The following is a 20,244-nucleotide window of genomic DNA, read 5'->3' as shown; positions in this document are numbered from 1 at the left end:
ATCCATAGTGCAAAACAACATATCCTGCCCATCCTCTTTCCTCACATCCTTGCCCAGGGCTCTCATTTCAACTAGGAGATGGGGACACACAAATGATCCCTCTGCAGCTTCTGCTACCCTAACCCCCACGCTGGAGAACCCCCCAGCTTCTTTCATGACCCTACTCTCAGTTTCACTGGGGACTGAAAAAGGAGAGGAAAGCCCAAGTTAATAAAAGGTAGCGAAGAAAAGTTAGCTTATTCTTCTTTAGGGTGTCTGCCCAATTTTTACTTGACAACACTTCGGGGGAAACAGATAAAGTCAGAGTGAATCTTTCCTTGATGGTGTCAAGAAAACAAAAAGCACTGGTGCTGAAGTTCTAAGTTCCAGGTCCCGGGGTGGCGTCCTCACTTGGCATTTGCAACTTACATGTCCTTGGGCAAGCCACTTAACCCCTTATTTTAGTTATGAGACAATAATTATACCCTATTTGTAGAGCATTTTACAATGTACTAAGTGCCTCCACAGTCATAATTTTATTTAATATGCTTAGCCAAGTGTATAATACTCAGTACTAATACCTTACTGCATTGCTGTACAGATTTGAAAGCAGAGTCTGTGGGTTGCTGTGTGAATTGCAAACACCTTCATCAACAGAGAGATCATCTCCGTGTACATAATTTAACCCATTATGGTTATTGAGTGGGCTCTGCAGTCAAGTGCCTGGATTTGAATTCTGGTTCTACACTTACTAGCCATGTGACCTCGAGCAAGTTGCTTAGCTACTTTATAAGCCTCAGTTTCCTCACCTTTAAGCTAAGGAAAATAATAATTGTACTAGCTTGCAGTGCAGAGCTTTGCACATGGTAGGCTCTCAGTGACAGGTGACTTGAATTTACATCAAGTTGAAGTTGACAGCTGTCTGACCACACATATGTACTCAAGAACACTCACCCTCCTTCTTCCTTTATTCTCCACGGTTGCCTCCACCCTCTACATCCCTAGGCAAATATTTGCAAAGGGAGGGCAGAAGCTCCAGATAGCAGGACACACCCAGAATGACTTTCTTACAAAGTAACAAAGCCTCATTTTTCCATTTTCCACTTTCTGTAGGCTTTGGTTCCCACTCTGCTTCAGGGGCGTCTCCATGCTGTTTTGGTTGGAAACAGCCCAGACTTCCAAGGGCCCCAGTCAGCCTGGACCCCTTCCTACTTCCTCCTGAGGATGTTGATGGGACAGGCTGGAGAGCTCTGGACCGTGAGGCACTGGCTGAGCTTCAGCCACCTAACTGGACTGTGTGGTTTACCCTTTTGATAAAAATCACTGATGACTGAGCCAACGCTAAACGGATCTATTATAATGACAGAAGCAGCAAAGGTTAATTTTAGGCCAAACTGATAAATGAATGGAAACTACTTCGCTGCACAAAAACAAGCAACCTCCATTCAAAAGGCTTTATGTTCATGAAGGACTTTCCTGTTTTCACCGTGTAATTCCATCCTTACAAATTCCCTCAGGGACACGAAGGGCAGCTCTTTCATGGATGAGGCAACGGAGGTCCACAGAGAGCAAGTGGTGAAGCCGAACATCGACCACGCTCTTCCTCCCTCACACCCCATGCTGTCGCCTGGCACAGCTTCTCCACCTGAGCTTTCTGACTTTCCTGCCTGCCCGCTTCCAGCTTCTGTGGAGCAGGTCCTAAAAGAACAGCATTAGGAGTCACACCACATGGGCATCTGCATCCCGAATGGGACAGGGCAGGAGGATGGGAGACATGGTTTAGTCACTCAACTTACATCTTAGTTCACAAAAAGAAAACACACCCTCAGGAGCTCCAATGAGACCCAATCAGCCTGGAGTTCACAGGCGAACTGCCGGCTGCAATGAAGCGGGCACGTGTATCCTGTATCCTCTCAGCGAGGGCAAGACAGTCACCCGTGACTGTCACTCTGCTAGTTAACATTTCTCTCTAAAGCACCTCTGAGACGGCCCAGCCATTTCACAGGTTGCAGACAGAGGCTGTGTGGCTGTTGGGGTTGAACACACATGTGAGGCTGGGACAGGGAGGGCTGGACTAACCACTGTTACCCAGGCCTAGGACATGGCCAAACTGTGAACAGCTGCCTTTGGCTCTATAACCAGGACTGAAAAGAAATCAGGTAGCAGGCATGAAAGAACTCAACAGTGGGCCTATTGGTAACAGAGTTACCATCTAGGCATCTCCTGTTCTGTTTTGGCTGGCTTTTCCTGGTGGATAACTGTAGAAGGAGAGGGTGAGTCTCTGAGGGTGGTCCCATCTTCTTCCACTCGATAGCTCTCTGGCACCTTCTACAGGGTGCTGAATACCATCTCCATCCTAATGGGACACAGTCTACCTCAAACATGCCCAAATCCGTGCTGATTCTAGAAACCTTCCAGCATACATGCAGAGGCAGGGCCAGCTGTGCGAGGTTCTATATGACAACATCCCTGTCTAGACGAAGGAGGAAGGATCAGAAAGTCCAGAATTGAATCCTGGCTCCCTGCTGGGAGAAATCTCACCTCCTTCTAGATGATAAACTAGTCAGTGAAGGCGGGCAGGAGAGTGTGACCCTTACAAATATTGGTAGGCACATTCTACAGCCTGGGCAGAACATCACTGGTTTAATTTCCCTAAGAATGGCCCTCAGACATGTCTATTAAGATGGACAGAAGGACACTCACGGAACAGTCCTCCCAGGACTTCCTGCCACCACTTACCTGCTGAATTCTACCATCCTTGAAGACAAGGCTCAGTTCCCACCTACTTGGCTAAGCCCTCTCCAAGGCCCAGTTTCTTTCTAGAGCACATTCATTCTGTCCAATCTCCTTGGCAAAAGTTACACATGCTATCGGGGAGGTCAGCTCTCTCTGCACTTGTGTCTGGTCAAAAGAAATATTGTGTCCCTCTTTCTTGCACAAAGCACTTCATACAGCAGGTGTTCAATAAGTACATATTGATCCATTTTGTCTTTTGTTTTATTGGCATTAAATCACAACAATGTAACCCCTAAAGTGTCAGAAAATTCAGATGTGGTGTGTGTTATAATCTAACTGCTATTGAGTACAAATTAGAACTTTTTATTCTATTTCAAACTTCTGTAAACAGGGCTTGTACATTTTTAAAAAATACGTTTAGTTTGCGAAGCGTGCCTACGTAATGGAAGCCGAGTAATTTTTCTTTTTTCATTGACACTCATTTTACCTGATAGTTCCTTTTTGTGGCTCTGGGTTGGTTCAAGCTGCAGTTCAATGCACTAAACATGCATTCATTAAAAAGTAGTACTACAACAGACTTTTAAACAGGCCTTTTCCATCCCTGTATTTCTGGATGGCCTGTGCCCGGGGTGGCTCACCTGACATGGCATTGGCAGCTTCTGGCTCCCATTTTACAGGCGTGTGGAGAGAGCTCTGTCATCAAGCAGACCCTGCAACCCAAGGGGTCAGCCCTTTGTAGGAAGCCAGTCAGGCACAGGGGGATCAACAGCCTGGGGGAGGTGTCCATGGTGCAGGTGTCTACACCAGGACTAGGTGTCTGGTGTGAACCCACACAAGTTGTTGAGCCTCTCTGAGCCTCAGTTTCCTCAACTGTAAAAAGGACATGGTAAGACCTATATCAGAAAATGTCTGGCACATGGCAGGCATTTGACAAATTATCTTCCTATGAAGCATGCAGCCCACGCGGAAGTTTGCTGAATGCCTTGCTGCTTCCCCAGCTGACTTCATTCTGAGAGTTAAGCCACATCAGAACCCTGTGCCCCAAAGAAAGTTGAACCCAGAAGTCTGAGTTCTGAGACACACAGCAGGGGCTTGCAGTCCATGGGGAGGGAGATGACAAGCCATAGGAAATGTGCCAGAGGACACGTCGCACATGTGCCACATGCTAGCAAGAATGCTCGCTGGGGAAACAGCAAATACACTCCGTAGTATTTGTGGCCAGGACAACCACGGCCTAGGAACAAACTGTGTCCTGAGTAAACGCAGAATCAAGCTGCGGTGAGATTCCGAGAGGGGACAGAAAAGCAAACAGATCACGACCAAGAACAGGAGCTGAGATGGTGACTAAATCCCTGCTAGCCAGAGAAGGTACACGAATTCTCTGCCTTGGGAGGAATCACAGTCAAAGCTAAACTCACACTTTTATAGTATGTGTGTGATTCGTTGAAAAGCTTAATTTAACAGTTTGGTAAGTTCCATTAGCAGTTTATCTATGGTATGTAATGAAGCTATTTTTTAAGTGAATCCTTTTTGGCTAAAGGCCCCAGTTAAGAATCCTAATGGAACATGGTTCACATAATACAAACCCAGATCCGTGCAGCTTCTAGAAACCTTCTCGAGTAAACACTAATGTGCTCAGGCAGGGAAGCTGTGCTTGACCCTGTCTAGATCAAGCAGACCCTGCAACCCAAGGGTCAAGATGAAGCAGGAAGAATCAGAGAGTCCAGAATTGAGTCCCAGCTCTGAAATTACACTGCCTCGCGTATGTTACTTACATCTGAGGCACTCAGTTTCCTCATCTGGAAAGGGTGGGTGATTGTACTACCTTATAGGACCCTGGGGAGAAATATACAAGGTTCTGTACAAAGTACTCAGCCCACAGGAGGGCAGTCTCACAGAAGCGCTTTTGATTGAACCAGATCATTTTTTTAAAAAAACAAACAAACAGAAAGGAATAAGAGAGAAATGGCAGCAGAAAGATTCCAAAAGTTGACAGGACATCTGATGGTGAGGCCACTGTGCAGAGAGGGAGCTGAGACAGTATCACTGTATGACTTCCTGCAGCCACAGTTAAAACCAAACCTTCTCAAACCCTGTCAGTGTAAGAAGATGAAACAATTCGCAATGTGAATATACTTACTGCCATTGCACAGCACACTTAAAATGGTTAAAATGGTACATTGTATGTTATGTATATTTTATCACAATAAAAAAGTGAAGATCCGAAAGCCAACAAAGAAAAAACCCTAAATCTCAACTCTCTGCCCACTGCAGACAGTACAGTAAAAATAACATAAAGAAGAGTCGGATGGCCTTCCCTCTGTGGGATTCTGTAGGGAAGGCAGTGCCCATGCACCCAGATGCCACACCAAAGGCCCTGTGAGTCAAGATCTCTGTCCTGTGGATGATCAGTATTTGGGGTGTCTGTTCAATCCAAACTCCCAGAAGACCCGAAAACCTAAAAGCCACTGCAGGCCATGACACCACTGAAAGATCTAGAGGTTCTTCTGCTGAACAATTTGTTATTCCTGATGGTATCTCCCCGGTGGCAATTTCTGACCATGATTCAGATGACACTACCCACAGAAATGAACTTCCAAGAACTTCTCCTACCCTCACTCCTACCGCATCCTCCTCTGGGGATGGTGGTGCTGCTGCTGTCTGGCTCAGAAAACTTGCCTTGGGAAGAAAGCCTCTAAAATGTCAGCCCTGCTCAGGTTAAGAAATAGTAGCTTTGGGCCAGGTGCGGTGGCTCACGCCTGTAATCCCAGGACTTTGAGAGGTTGAGGTGGGTGGATCATTTGAGGTTGGGAGTTTGAGACCAGCCTGACCAACATGGAGAAACCCCATCTCTACTAAAAATACAAAAATTAGCTGGGTGTGGTGGTGCATGCCTGTAATCCCAGCTACTTGGAAGGCTGAGGCAGGAGAATCGCTTGAACCTGGGAGGTGTAGGTAGGTAGCAATGAACCAAGATGCTATTGCACTCCAGCCTGGGCAACAAGAACAAAAAAAAGGAAAGGAAAGGGAAAGGGAAAAGAAGAGAAAGAAAAGAAAAAAGAAATTGTATCTTTGACAAACCATCTCCTTCTCCACAGAAAAACAAAAGCTGGCTGAAGGCAGGAGGTGTCTCTCTGGCCAGTGTCTCTCATCTCCTTCCCCCGGCCTCCCTGACCTCATTCATGTCTTCAGAAGAGCATGGCCCTGCCGAGGGGGTGTGTTCCTGTGCCTCAGGGCCCTGTGCTGTAAATGCCTGGGCTGTACTTCTAGGTGCAGCTCAAATCTTACCTCCTCTCTAAAGCCATGAGAAATATATCTTACTTATCATGTTGCCTATAAACACTAACATCATTGGTTATTTTTTATATCATCCCCTGTTATAAGCTAAATTATGTCTCCCCAACAATTCATATGTTGAAGCCCTAGCCTCCAAGGTGATGGTATTTGGAGGTAAGCCCTTTAGGAGGTGATTAGGTTTAGATAAGGTCATGAGGGTGGGGTTCTCATGATGGGATTAGTGCCCTCGTAAGAAGAGACTCCAGAGAGCTTCTCTCTCTCTTGCTCTCTCTCTCCCCCACCAACCCATCTCTCTCTCCTCCCTCTCCCCTGCCCTTCTCCCTCTCCCTTCTTCCTCTCACATTCTCTCCCTCTCCCTGCCTTGTGAGGACACAAAAAGAAAGTGGCTTTCTGCAAGCCAAGGAGAGAACCTCCACCCACCAAACTGACACCAAGATCTTAGACGTCCAGCCTCCAGAACTGTGAGAAAATAAATTTCGGTGGTCCAAGCCACCCAGTCTGTGTTATTTTGAAAAAAGACATCCCCCCCAAAGGGACTGTGCATGCCTGCTGCAGGGACCACCCCTCTCTTCTTAGACCAGACACCCTGCAGGACCCTTTGCTGGCACATCAGGAACTTAGCACACATAGAAGCTAATTAGGTGAGAGACTCTGCCTCTGCCTCCTAGGGAATTTCAGTCCAAGACAAGCACAAGTTGTGAAGGACCAACAAGGGGAGGAGTACACCCTTAGCACGGGACTCAACCACAAGCTCTCAAAAGAGGTAACGTCACCATGACCCATGGGGTCATGTGTGCATGGACCACGTGCTTCCTCACATCCCTTAATTCATCTGACATGGATCAACAGGTAACTCCTGTATTCCCACTTCAATGAAGAGGAAAGAAACTCAGGTTTAGAGGGCTAATCCCAAAGACACACAACTGGTTTGAGTCAGAACCCAGGCTCTGCACTAAGCATTCAGAGACGGCAGGCTGTGGAATGGTTGAGGACTTGGCCCTAGAGCCAGACTGCCTGGATTCAAATCCCAGCTCAGCCTCTTATCAGCTGTGTGACCTTGGAAAAGTTACTCAGCCTCTCGCAACCTTGGTTTCCTCATCTATAAAATGAGGAGAATGATAACAGTGCCTATTTCCTAAATCTGTTATAAAGATGAGTTCATTTATGCCAAACTCTCAGCCATGCCTGGTGTATTTCTGTGCATCAACCTTGAGGTGCAGTGGAAAGAAGGTCCCTGGAGTTCCATGTTTGGTCAAAGTGGGGCTGCAGGAAGTTGGCCTCCCTCCCGCATCCACACCAATCCAACCCTCTATCCCAGCAGGTGAAGGTATGTGGTTATGTGCAATGGACAATGTGGCAAAGCTCCATCCATTTACCAAGAGAACTCTAACAGACTGCAAATCCCGGAGCTCAATGCTGAGCAATCTCTAAAGTAAATAAAGTGAAAATAAAACAATCTCCCAGGTAATAGGAGATTTTCCTCTTGTCTGCACTGGTAATTGGGTCATTGTAGCCAACCTCCCACGTCCCCTGGTGCTGCTGGGAGTTAAAAAGGGAGTAAAGGAAGCTGTCTGGCCACAAATACAAGTGAAGGTTCCGGGAGGAGGGGCAGCCACACCCACTGGTTCCAGCTTGTCCTGGTGCATCTGTCACATGTGTGCTATGTCTCGCCCTTCTCACCTTTCCTCTAGCTAAGCCCAGAAGGGCACAGAGTTCCACAGGCTCAGGGGTACACCACAAGCACAGGGCTGGGTGTTAAGCCTATCCAACCTCACTGCTGGAATTTGCTTCGGTAAAACGCCATTTCCACTTTCCCACAAGTTCTCAGGCCCAGCCTCACATGTGTCCACCCCCAGGCAGAGCAGCTGTATTGTGTGAATGAGGGAGCTTCAGCACAGATGGGGTGGGGACAGAGGCCCTTGGAATCTGAACCACAGGGGAAGCTTGCCTGCTCCTACCTCCCTGCATCTTCTAGAAACGCGTGGAGCATCACCCAGAGTCAGACTCCACCCACCATAGAGCCTGCTGCCCTATAAATGCCTCCCTTGGCCAGCCCCACCCAGGATGTGTCAACAGACAAGGGAAGCAAGTGTCCTGCTGGCATTCTCAGAAAGCCAGGGCTGGGAGCCAAAACACACCGACGAGGGGCATGCACTGTCTCCTGAAGAATCTGTCACAAAAGACAATTCTATAGCCCTCAAGCTTGAAGAGGCCCTGGAGATAACTTTGTCATCACAGGGTGGCACCCTCTAGTTGCCCCAGGCAGATGAGGTCCTAGAGGAACCCGTCCCTAACACTGAACTTCAAGAGGTCCTTCCTGTATCTAACTCAGCCTTCAGTGAAAGGGCAGAGCGGTTACAAGGCAAGGATGACTGAGAACTCCAAGACCTGAGCCCAAGACTCAGCACTGTGTCCAAGGGATGGAGCCTGTAGAGGACAAACCCGACTGAAGGTTGTCCTCCCCCTCACCTCAGCCTGACTGCAAACTTGTTTATGTCATCCAGATGACATCATGCTAACTTGACCAGTTAGAGCAGCTGTGAGGGGAAACAGACCCCAAAGGTCCCTCTGCTGAGTCCTGTGAGGGGAAGGGGGCGTCTTTGTGTGGATGCTGTTGGTGAGTAGAGAGCCAATGGAGCATGACGCTTATGGTGCAGGCTCTGAAATAGCCAAGCTGCCTGAGTTCAAATCCTGCCTGAACCGTGTACTGGCTGTGTGACTGTAGACATGATACTGTGCCTCTCTCTTTCTCAGTTAACTTTTCTATATAATGGGCATGATGGCAGTGCCAGCTGGGTTGCAGTGAGGCTTCCACAAGGGAATACACGGACAGCCCTTGGGCTGTGCCTGGCACTTTCTGTGCATTGCTGTTGTGAAGGTGACCAGATTGCCTGGGACATCCTGGCTATGCTTGTGGTCCCAGCATTGCTAAGAATATTCCCCCTTTCACTCCCGGCAGTGCCCGAGGTTGGATGATGTATTATAAGAGTGACTCCCTTTGGCTACTTCATGTCCACCTGGTTATCTCCCTGCTTCATGCTGCCTCTGAGTACTGGGGAGCCAGGTTCCCAAAATATAGATCCCCAAGTAGGCTCTGCCCATGCCACTGACCTGTCTGTTGCACAAACTCAGCTTTTCCTCTTTTCCTTTTTCTCTGCACTTTGTCTCTCCTCCTTCCTTGATCCTTACAGCCATCCTCTCCTTTCCTGCTTCCCTGTCCGTGCCTTAGGATTCTGGTGGTGCACACAGGTACCGTCTGGCTTTATTGGGACCTCCCCCTGACCCTGTACTTGGATGGAACCCTTTACAGCTCTAACTAAACCGTGCCTTATCAAATTTCTCTCAGAGGAAAGGAAGCAATTTGAAAAGGCAAAGAAATGACCAACAGATGGATGAGTGGAACAATGTGCTGGTTTTTGTTGTTGTTGCTGTTTCTTTGCGTGTGTGTGTGTGTGTGTGTGTGTGTGTGTGTGTGTTGTGTTGGTAGGAACGAAAAGTGTACCGGTTTGAAACGGTCCATCGACCTGTCTACAAAACTGTCCCCTGGGCTTTTAAAAAAATTTATTATTATTATTATTATTATTATTATTATTATTATTATTTTGAGATGGAGTCTTGCTCTTGTCACTCAGGCTGGAGTGCAATGGCACGATCTCAGCTCACTGCAACTTCCGCCTCCCGGGTTCAACCAATTCTCCTGCCTTGGCCTCCTGAATAGCTGGGCTTACAGGGGTCTGCCACCATGCCCAGCTGATTTTTGTATTTTTCGTAGACATGAGGTTTCACCATGTTGGCCAGGCTCTTGAACTTCTGACCTCTGGTGATCCACCCAGCCTCGGCCTCCAAAGTGCTGGATTACAGGTGTGAGCCACCACGCTCCGCCCCCAGGGCTATTTTATAGGAAACCCTGGAGGCTCCTCTGCAAGACAGCAGCCTCCCTGTGTGTCAGTGGAGAAAGCAAAACCTCTGGAGCCCAAGGGCCTGGGCCCATTTCTGCCACTCACTAACAGCTGACAAAGGACCATGATTTCGCAAAGACTCAGTTTCTCCGTCCGTAAAATAGGGCAGACTTGTCTCTAGGACACCGTGATTCTATGACATTGTAAAAGGCCCTGGACCTGCTCTTAGGATCCTGAATTCTGTAATATTTTGCAATATTGGCAACTGCATCTTTTAGCTCTTCTCTAGGGGAACATAGGAGGGAACCAGGGCCTTAGAAAATATAAAATCTGAACTAATTCTCACCTAAAGTATCACGGCAAGTGCCTGAGTCCTCTGTGCATTGCAACAGAATAGACATTATTTTGTGCGGAAGAAAAGCAAGAGTGATGTGAACTCAGTGGGTGATTAGGCCAGTCCCTGAGGAATCGCTCACTAGCTCTCCTCCAGCCTAACTTCTCTCAGCTGCATTGCCAGTACCCAGGCAGCTTGCAGGTTCAACCCTCCTTCCCCACAACAGGTTCAGCAAATTATTGCGACAAGGAGCCCCAAGGCAGAATGGATGGCTACTGTGGCCCCTGCCGCGGTGCTGGGGCCTGCTTTCTGCAGGCTCACCACAGGCTGACACATCTCCAATCACTCCCCACACCTGGGGTTCCACCTCCATCAGTGGCATTACCAACCACTCCAACTCTGGAACCCAAATCGCCATCATCTTGGTCTCTTCTGCTCTAGTCCCTGACATTTATTCAGTTACCAGATTGCATCTACTCCATTGTTTTCTGGGTTAAAATCCCCATCCCGCCACTTATTTGCTACATGACCTTGGATAAACCACTTAACCTCTCTCTGTTTCCTCCTCTACAATATGGAACGATCATAGCAATCTCCTCATGAGGTTGTCAGGAGGATTAAATGAGATTAAACATGAAAATCTCCTACCACAGGCCCTGGCACATAGCAGATGACTTTTCCCCCACCCCCAAGACTTTTAGCCCCTTCCTGTCCAGTCCCACCAGCCCTGTTCAACCCTTCATGGTCACTGCAACGGGATTCTTCCCAGGTTCTCTTCCCAAAGCTTCCTCCACTGCAGTACATCCCATATCCAGCTGCAGATTACATGTTCTTCTGAACCCAGCTCCAGAACCGTCACTTCTCTTCTTAGAAACCATCAAAACATCCCTAGGCTTAATAACGAGGCGAACACTCCAAGCCTCTGCCACCTCTCCCAGGCAGCACTCCTTACCCGACTGTCCACCACATTCTTCCTCGCTCCTCAGGTACATCCCACCTTCATGGCTTTGCTCAGCCGTCCTTTCCCAATATGCCCAGACCCAGACTCCTGTTCAAGGCCCGGCCTCAGTGCCACCTCCAGGATGCCCTCTGCGAGTCACTCCTTCCAGAAGTAACCTCCTTCCTCCAAACTCCCTCTATATGCTTTATAGTATAGAACCGAGAGGTGACAGGACCTCAGAAGCCATACATGAAGCCTCTCACTTATCACTCAGAAACTATGCATAAAGCTGCTCTTACGGGCAAATACTATCCCAGAAGGTTGTGCATGTTAATTTCACCTGAAAAGGGGCAGGAACCCTGGACCCTCCAACAAAAATGCTGATTCCACGTGGAACAAGCCGCCCTGATTTCATATCCCTATGCCCACATCCTTGATAAAAAGACTCTTCGGTACATGCTGTTTTCTTCCAGAGACAAGGAACTCACCACCTCACGAGTTAGGTTCTTCCTCCTGACCTCTGACCACCCTGGGGACTCCCACGGATTGACCCTTTTTGTCCTCTAGAGTCACACGGAAGGAATTCCTCTGAGACTCCTGGTGTCCTCCACAGAGCCAAACAGGGCAAGTTCCCAAGCACACCTTGTAAACAGATAAATGAACTCAGAGGGCTTTCCCACGTGGCAGGGCACATTCGCTGCATCCAGTGCATGCATGGGTGCACAGACACACACACACACATCACGAGCACGCACGGGCGCGTGTACACACACACACACACACACACACACACACACACAGAGGCAGAGTCAGCACAGGGCCGCTGGGCCACACAGCCAGACCAGCACATGCTGGGGCCAGGGCGGAAGCCAAGCCTCAGCAGCCGCCCACTTCCTGACCTCCTTCCTTTGCTCTGGGAGGTTCTCTCTCTCTGTGTCCTTCTGTCTGTCTCGGTTCTTTGTTTCCACACGGGGCAAGAGTTGTGGGTGCTGCCTGCGTGGCCAGGGCTCCTAGTAGCATTGACTTGCAAGGTAGGCGTTTTGGTTCTTAGGCCTGAGACCTTGGTCAAGTCACTTTACCCTTCTGAGGGTTTCCTCATCTGTGAAATGAAGAGGCTGGATGAGGCTGGAGGGTTCCTAAGGCCCCTTCCTGACCAAAACCCTAGGGCTTCTCGGCTCCCCTCCAGTCGCGTTACCGAGTGACAGCGAGGGGAGCAAGGGCCAGGCCAGGCCTGGGGATGGCGGGGGAGCCAGCTGTTCCCACCCAAGGGCACACAGCCTCCAGCCAGGCCCTCTGCGAACTCCATGTGCTGCACACACGCGCTCACACTTCGCAGCCGGAGAAGCAGGCAGGAAGCGCCGCGCCCCGGGTGCCCACCCTCAACCCTCAACCTTCCTGCACATTACCTTGAGCGTGTACGCTTCCCGTGGACCTGCCCGCGCGCCCGCTCGGCTCACAGCTGTCAAGCAGCCGCCCGCCCCGCCGCGTGCTCCGCCCGACTCTTTCCGCTCCGATCCGCGCGGCTGGACCAGCCCCCAGCGGAGCTGAAGGGGAAGCGGCGCCCCCTGGGCGCCCTCCTGGACGTGCGCGCGCCGAGCGGCGGGGTCCGGGCGGGCAGGCGCGACCTGAGACTGCCAGGGAGCCTGGGTGGCGAGGGCGGGTCCCTGCCGATTTAGCCTGCCTGACTGGTCGGGCTTCCCGGGCCCCTCTGCTCCCTAGGCCCCTTGCCCCGGTTCAGGTTCCCAAGGAGGGGCGTCAGTCCGGCCCTTGCTGACTCACTGTAGAGGTGGTGTCTGGGAGTGCACCCCGAAAACCCGGCAACGGCCTGGCGTCACTCCAGCTGTTATCTCCGGGAACAGAAACTATAGGGGATCTTATTCTTTATACTTTTCGGACCCTTCTGTATATTCTACTGTGGGCATGAATCGTTAAAAAACAAAACAAAACACCAAAAACCCAAAGCCCAATACATATTTGTTAATAAAGCACTAAGTAAATCTTCAAAGGCCTCCCAGGGTGTTCAGGCTGCGGGATAACCCCTCAAGCCTAGCGCACAAGGCAAGGCCCACCCTGCCCACTCTGGCCACAACCTGATTTTCCAGCCTCACCCTCTCTCCCTCACAAACACACAACACTTTTGCTCTGGACACACTGGCTGTTGCCAAACACCAGCTGTTCTTCATGGCTGCTGGGAGTTCTTGCTTTTTGCCTGGAGCACCCTCCCCTTTCATCTCTGCCTGTTGAAATCCTACTCATCCATCCAGGCCCCTCTGAAATGTCACCTTTTTTGGAGAACCCTTCCCCAGACACTGCCCCTGCAGAGGGCCCCAGTTCTTTCTGGTAAGCCCATCTTTCTAGTGCTGGTTTATGTAGCATCCCCCTCTCACACACACTAAGCCCTATTCCAAGGTGGAGAGAAACAAAGTAGCACTTACTGAGCAGCTGTTATAAATTGCTCTGTGGAGTCCTTTCTTCTCCTTGCAGCCCAGCCAGCCACTAGCCCACAACCTCCCTCCACCCTACCAGCGTTTCAGAAGGGTGTCAGGGGCTCCGAGGCCTGCCCTCTGGTGTGTCCTCACTGTGTGCCTGGGCTTTTCCAGCTCTGTCCTGAGTAGGCTTCCCTGTCTCAGCCTCCAAGTTCTGCAAGCCGGTGGCTTGCCCTTCTCTCAGCCCTATGTGAGGAAAGAAGAACCTTTCATTATCAGAACCCGAGAAGTGGAAGGGACCTCAGAGAGTATCCAACGCAAAGCCTGCCCATCCATTTTACAGAGGAGAAAACTGTGACCAGAGAAATAAAGTCAGAGTCATTGGAGGTACCTACCATTGTTATTGTCGTTTTTAATACTGTTAATACTTGCACGTTTAGATCGCCTTTCACTTCTAAAGCAATGTGTTGTCACTCATTTGCCCCTCACAGTCTCAGAGGTATTATAGTGGTTAGTGCACAGACTCTGGAGGCCAAAGCCCTGGGTTCAAATCTCAGTGTTCCAACTTGCCAGCTATACATCCTTGGCAAGTTACTGGAACTTTCTCCACATTTCTCAGTACAATGTGGATAGTAACAGCTCCTGCATCATGGTATGTTCTATGAATCGAAATAAATGTGTATCTTTAAAGGGCTTAGAATAGCAGCAGGTGCATTAAAAATGTCAAATGTATTCACTCTTATCAAATTTTTGTTATTGTTAATTGTATCACTTCACAGTTGGAATAACGGAGGCTCAGAAAGGCTGAGACTCATCTAAAAAATTGCTGCTTTGGGGATGGTTTCTCACCAAACTCCATGCAGTCGTCTTTGTCTCTGACACCATTCTGCTTCCTGTACTCTTATGTCTGAGTCTAACCACCTATTTAATAGGGAAGAAAAGCAACTGTCCTTTAGCCCACCTCAGAACACGTAGACATTTCATGGTACAAACATTAACCACATCTTCTGGCTTCTATGGGGATGTCTCTGATTTGCTGGCATTTTCTTTAACAGAACACCACACCTCACAGTGTCCTTCGGAATCACAGAGCCATCACATTAATTGCTGCAAGTTGAGTTTGTACATTTGTGCCTCTTTTACTCTTGGTGCACGGCAGAAAAGCGACGGGGAAAAGATGGTTCTTCCCATGTATGGATGTAGGAAACTGAGGCACAGTTGATATTCACTGATTGGCCCCAGGCTATGGAGCTAGCCTGGACCGTGGGAAGGATGAGGATCTCCACTTCCTCTTTCCCCATGGCTACACTGCTTTCCTGATTCAGTGTTGCAGGAGAAACCCAAACTCATTTATTCAATGAGGATTTATTGAGCACTCTCTAGGTGATGAATAAGACCTAGGCAAGGCCGGCTTCCTGGGCATGTGACCCATGAAGTCACATAGGCCAGAGGTCCCCACCCTTTTTGGAACCAGGAACCTGTTTCATGGAAGACAGTTTTTCCATGGACCGGGGATGGGAGTGGGGGGTGGGAATGGTTTCAGGATGAAACTGTTCCACCTCAGATCATCAGGCATTAGTTAGATTCTCATAAGGAGTGTGCAAACAAGATCCCTCACATGCACAATTCACAATAAGGTTCACGGACCAGTTCGTAGCTGGGGGTTGGCGACCCTTGACATAGGCCACTCACTTAGAAGGGCTTCATACGTAGTTTAATGCTCTCCTGTCACCTGCTTGAAATTCTTAATTTTTGAACAAGGGGCCATATAAATTGTATTTTACACTGGACCGTTCAAGTTGTACAGCTGGTCTGGACCGAGGCTCTTCCCTAGCAGCTCTGTGTCACAGAAAATCAGCCAGGGAATTGACAATTGCAGTTCAGTACGATGGTGGCTGTGACAGAGACAGGGTAGCCGTGAAAGAAGGACAGGACATTGGCCAGTGTTGAGCTCACTTGGGTCATGCTCCCCAGCTGTGCAGCCTGCCCAGCTGCCAGTGACTTACCACTGTGCTCCCTGCTAGGAGAATGGCCTTGGTTTAGCACCAGGGCCTGCAGCCCCAGACAGCAGCTGCAAACCCTGCCACCCTAGGAGGCCACCGCTAAGTCATGTCAACACCAGGAAATGTGTGCCACTGGGGCCCTAAGCTGTTATGTCCTCCAACCCATACTCCCTGATCACCAGACTGCCAATGGACTCTAGTTTCCTCTGCCTGCCCAGACCCAGTCAACCTCCAGAAAAGGGCACATAAAGTCATCCACAGTGAAAAGCAATTGGCAGACAAAACCTAATGGGCTATTCATCCAAAGGACGCTTGGGTTTTATTAGAGGTATTCTGGTGTCCTCCTGGCCTGCATTCTGACATGTAAGAAGCATCTAAGTCATGATAGTTGAGTGAACATACAAAAGGTAAATACAGACGGCAAAGCCTGGATTGGAATTGGCAGTTTGAAGGTCATTAGCCCAAGAACAGGGTATTTTTGGTTGTGTTCTGTTTTCTTTTTCCTTCTCTTTTTTTTTTGGATGAGTTGCTGGAAGCCCCAACACAATGGTTTGGGAATAAATGGAAGTGAGGAATGGAGAAGGAAGGAGGTACCACTCTCAAGGAGGCTGGCAGTAGAGGGGACAAACAGTGTGAGAGAGGAACAGAAGAACCAAGCAGGAGACTGGAAGAGGTTTGTAGACTGAGGTTAAGAATCTGATAAAGAGAGAAAGCACGGAGAGTGAGGAAGGGTCAATGGCCCTGGTATAAGAAGAGGCAGGAAGGACTGGCGAGCACAAGGGCTTAGGAGGAGCCTGTAAGTCTCAGAAGCAGGAGGAGGAGGTAAAGATGAGTGAGGATGGGAGCAAGGCAGTGGGAGGAAAATGGATGCAGAGCTCCCAGATCATGGTCCCTGTTTCCTCTATGAACCAAGAAAATAGGTAATGGCTGGAGGGTCTGGGCTGACCGGTGGGGTAAGTAACATTTAGATGCTTGTGCTGTGAGTTGCTGCCTCCTCTGGGGTGGGGCAGGGAAGAGCCAGTGTCAGGGGTGGGTGGAGTAGAAAATTGACTTGAAGGGCACAGGGACACTTCCAAGGAAGCGAGGTACCCTCCTCCAGAGTCACCTTGATGCTCTGTGGCATCCTTTCTCCTAGCATCTGTAACTTCTTTGTTTTTTCTTGTTCACTTGCTGCTTTCAACTCTAATTTAAGCCCATTGGCCTATTATTGGCCCCCTTAGAGGAACAGTGAAAACATTCATTGTTCTAATATAGGAATCCCTCTGCTGTTCCTTCTTCCTTATTATGAATGGCAATAATTACAGAGCTTCCAACAGGTGGAGGCCAAAAACCAAAAGGACTTTTCAATGTTGACTCTCTCGGGCTGCATACAGAATGGCAGCATCTGCCCCACCTCCCAGAGCCTCGCCAACAAAGGCCAAATCAAACAGCGGCCGGGAACAGAGGGCTAGCGAGCTCTACAGAGCCAGCAAACACCAGAGGGAAATCACCCAGGATCCATATCTTCCATCCTTTGCCTCTCTGAGCATGTTTGGGGAGGAGACATCTATGAGACTGCAGGAGCCAATTCAAGCTACATGCTTATAGCTGCAATGGAAAAATCAGGCTAGAATTCAGGGCCTCCCTGAGGATATTTCTGAAAATCATGTACTTCCTTTAAGGGATTTACAAATCTGGAGTCCTTCCAAAACAGGACAAGTAAGACATGAGCAGGAAGTTTCTACTCTCCATGCAGCACCCAAGAATAGACTTCGTCATTCAGATGGGGCCACAGAGGTACAGACCTGAGAGAGCTGGAAGTCATAGAGCCAATCCCATGTATTACCGATGAGGTAACTATGGCTCAGGGTGACTTGACCTATAAGCCACAAGCTTGTGGGTGCCCACTCCAGGCCCTGAATGGAGGATTTCATTCCATCCCCCTGCCCCACAAGTGGCATCTGAGAGACAGTGTACCTGATGCTACCTTATGGGGATATTGTTTTTGCTGTCACAAATTTCTGAATCCCCTGTTTGTGGAATAGAGAAATCAAAGCCACCATATATTCAAGGGTATCCACTAAAGAAGCCACATTGTTACCTCAGCTAAAAATAACTTAAAGGCCTAACAGTAAATTATCATTTATCTAATCATCTGGGCATGATGAAATTAATGTTTCGTATCTACTATTTTACAGTTATAAATTGCTTAGGAAGTATAGATATTTTTCCTGCATAATTCTGCTTTCCCATGAATGCACATGCATACACACAAGACCCAACCACAGTATCTTGACCATGAATATAACAAATAAGGAAATAACAAATGTAGTCAGGTGAAACAGGGGGTTCTGTTAGCACAAGAATGTTCTAGGCCTAGTGTTTGGTGGAGCCAACCCGCTCCTACAAGCCAGTGAAAACTAAGAAAAGTGTCTGGCAGTTTCATTATGGAGTGCTTTCCAATAACCTAATTCTTCCACCATCAAAAGTTGGTCAGGGAACATCACCATTTTTAGAAAGATGCTTTGTTTTGATAAAACAACCCTTCTGTATTAGTCTGTTCTCATGCTGCTGATCAAGACTTACCTGAGACTGGGTAATTTATAAAGGAAAAGAGGTTTAGTGGACTCACAGTTCCATGTGGCCGGGGAGGCCTCACAATCATGGCAGAAAGCAAAAAGCACGTCTTAAATGGTGGCAGATAAGAGAGAGCTTGGGCAGGGAAACTCCCCTTTATCAAACCATCAAATCTTGTGTGAGATGTATTCACTATCATGAGAACAGCACAGGAAAAACCTGCCCCCATGATTCAATTACCTTCCACCAGGTGCCTCCCATGACACATGGGAATTGTGGGAGCTACAATTCAAGATGAGATTTGAGTGGGGTCACAGTCAAACCATATCACCTTCTAAGCTTATGTCTCACTACTCACCCACAAATAAGCTGTAAAGAGTCCAGCATTTGCTTTCTAGCAACTGCTGTTGTCATACTACCATTGCTTTCCCTGCCTGCAGGGCCCTCCATGTATCTCTGTTTAAAATCTAAAGCCAGATCCAGCTGTCATGCTGCCTTCTGCAGAAAGACATCTCTGGTGTTTCTCAGCCAGAGGAGCCTCCCCACCTCTCAACTCCTGGCCACTTCTCTTAAAAACATGACCAATGATGCCAAAAGTCTAATTTATGTGTAGAGTTGGTGTTGTAGAGTAGAAGGGGATTGAGAGGTAGAGACTAAATAACTACTTAGCTTTGAACATGTCAGGAAGTTTCTCTGTTCTTCAGCTTCCTAATCTGTAAAATGTAGTTAGGGACAGGACCTACCTGATTAGATTGTTGTGAGAAGTAAATGAAATAATTCAGCCAGGCGCAGTGGCTCACACCTGTAATCCCAGCACTTTGGGAGGCCGAGACAGACGGATCACAAGGTCAGGAGATCGAGACCATCCTGCCTAACACTGTGAAACCCCATCTTTACTAAAAATACAAAAAATTAGCCAGGCATGGTGGTGGGCGCCTGTAGTCCCAGCTACACGGGAGGCTGAGGCAGGAGAATGGCGTGAACCCGGGGGGCAGAGCTTGCCGTGAGTGGAGATCGCACCACTGCACTCCAGCCTGGGCGACAGAGCGAGACTCCGTCTCAAAAAAAAAAAAAAAAGAAATAATTCATGTAAAAAGCAACTAGTACAGTGCCTGGTACATAGTCAAGGCTTACAATGTCAGGAAAGAAAAAAGGAAGGGAGGGAGGGACGGAGGGAGGGAGGGAGGAGAGGAAGAGGGAAAAGCAAAGCAAAGCAAAGAGAATGAGATCAGCCTGGGCAACACAGTGACACCCCATCTCTACAAAAAGTTATAAATTAAAAAAATATATTAGCCAGGCATGGTGGCTGATATGGTTTGGATTTGTGTCCCTGCCCACATCTCATGTCAAATTGTAATCCCTAATGTTGGAGGAGGGGCCTGGTGGAAGGTGACTGGATCATGGGGGAAGATTTTCCCCCTTGCTGTTCTCGCGATAGTGAGTGAGTTCTCACAAGATCTGGTTGTTTAAAAGTTGATATGGTTTGGTTGTATCCCCACTCAAATCTCAACTTGAACTGTATCTCCCAGAATTCCCACATGTTGTGGGAGGCACCCAGGGGGAGGTAGTTGAATCATGGGGGCCAGTGTTTCCCGTGCTATTATCGTGATAGTAAGTCTCACAAGATCTGATGGGTTTATCAGGGGTTCTGCTTCTGCTTCTCTCTCAATTTTTCCTGCCACACCATGTAAGAAGTGCCTTTCACCTCCCACCATGATTCTGAGGCCGCCCTAGCCATGTGGAACTGTAACTCCAATTAAACCTCTTTCTTTTCCCAGTCTCGGGTATGTCTTATCAGCAGCATGAAAATGGACAAATAAAACAGTGTACAGCACTTCCCTTTTTGCTCTTCCTCATGCTCCAGCCATGCAGGATGTGCCTATTCCACCTTCACCTTCTGCCATGATTGTAAATTTCCTGAGGTCTCCCCAGCCATGCTTCCTGAAACCATGAGCCAATTAAACCTCTCTTCTTTATAAATTACCTAGTCTCAGGTAGTTCTTTATAACCATGTGAGAATGGACTAATACAGTGGCACACATCTGTAGTGAGCTATGATAATGCCACTGCACTC

At 48.5% G+C, this 20,244-nt stretch overlaps 1 protein-coding gene across 4 annotated transcripts in view; it reads right to left on the bottom strand.

The window, feature by feature from the left end:
- Positions 1 to 20,244, bottom strand: part of CRACR2A (calcium release activated channel regulator 2A) — a 190,042-nt gene that overhangs the window by 122,872 nt on the left and 46,926 nt on the right. The window contains exons 1-2 of one of the 4 annotated variants that reach the window (XM_030938598.1): positions 12,592 to 12,620; positions 11,674 to 11,827 (exon numbers count right to left, since the gene is read on the bottom strand). The exons of 1 other annotated variant lie outside the window; for it this stretch is intronic. The gene's annotated coding sequence lies outside the window, so the exon portion shown is untranslated. Of the gene's footprint in view, positions 1 to 11,673; positions 11,828 to 12,084; positions 12,274 to 12,591; positions 12,749 to 20,244 lie in introns of those variants that run through there. 2 more of the 4 variants (XM_030938597.1, XM_030938600.1) reach the window with 2 other exon arrangements.

The sequence above is a fragment of the Rhinopithecus roxellana genome, chromosome 10 (assembly GCF_007565055.1).
Source record: "Rhinopithecus roxellana isolate Shanxi Qingling chromosome 10, ASM756505v1, whole genome shotgun sequence".
Lineage (NCBI taxonomy): Eukaryota > Metazoa > Chordata > Mammalia > Primates > Cercopithecidae > Rhinopithecus > Rhinopithecus roxellana.
The sequence above is the reverse complement of the archived record's forward strand: the minus strand, read 5'-3'. Positions and strand labels throughout refer to the sequence as shown.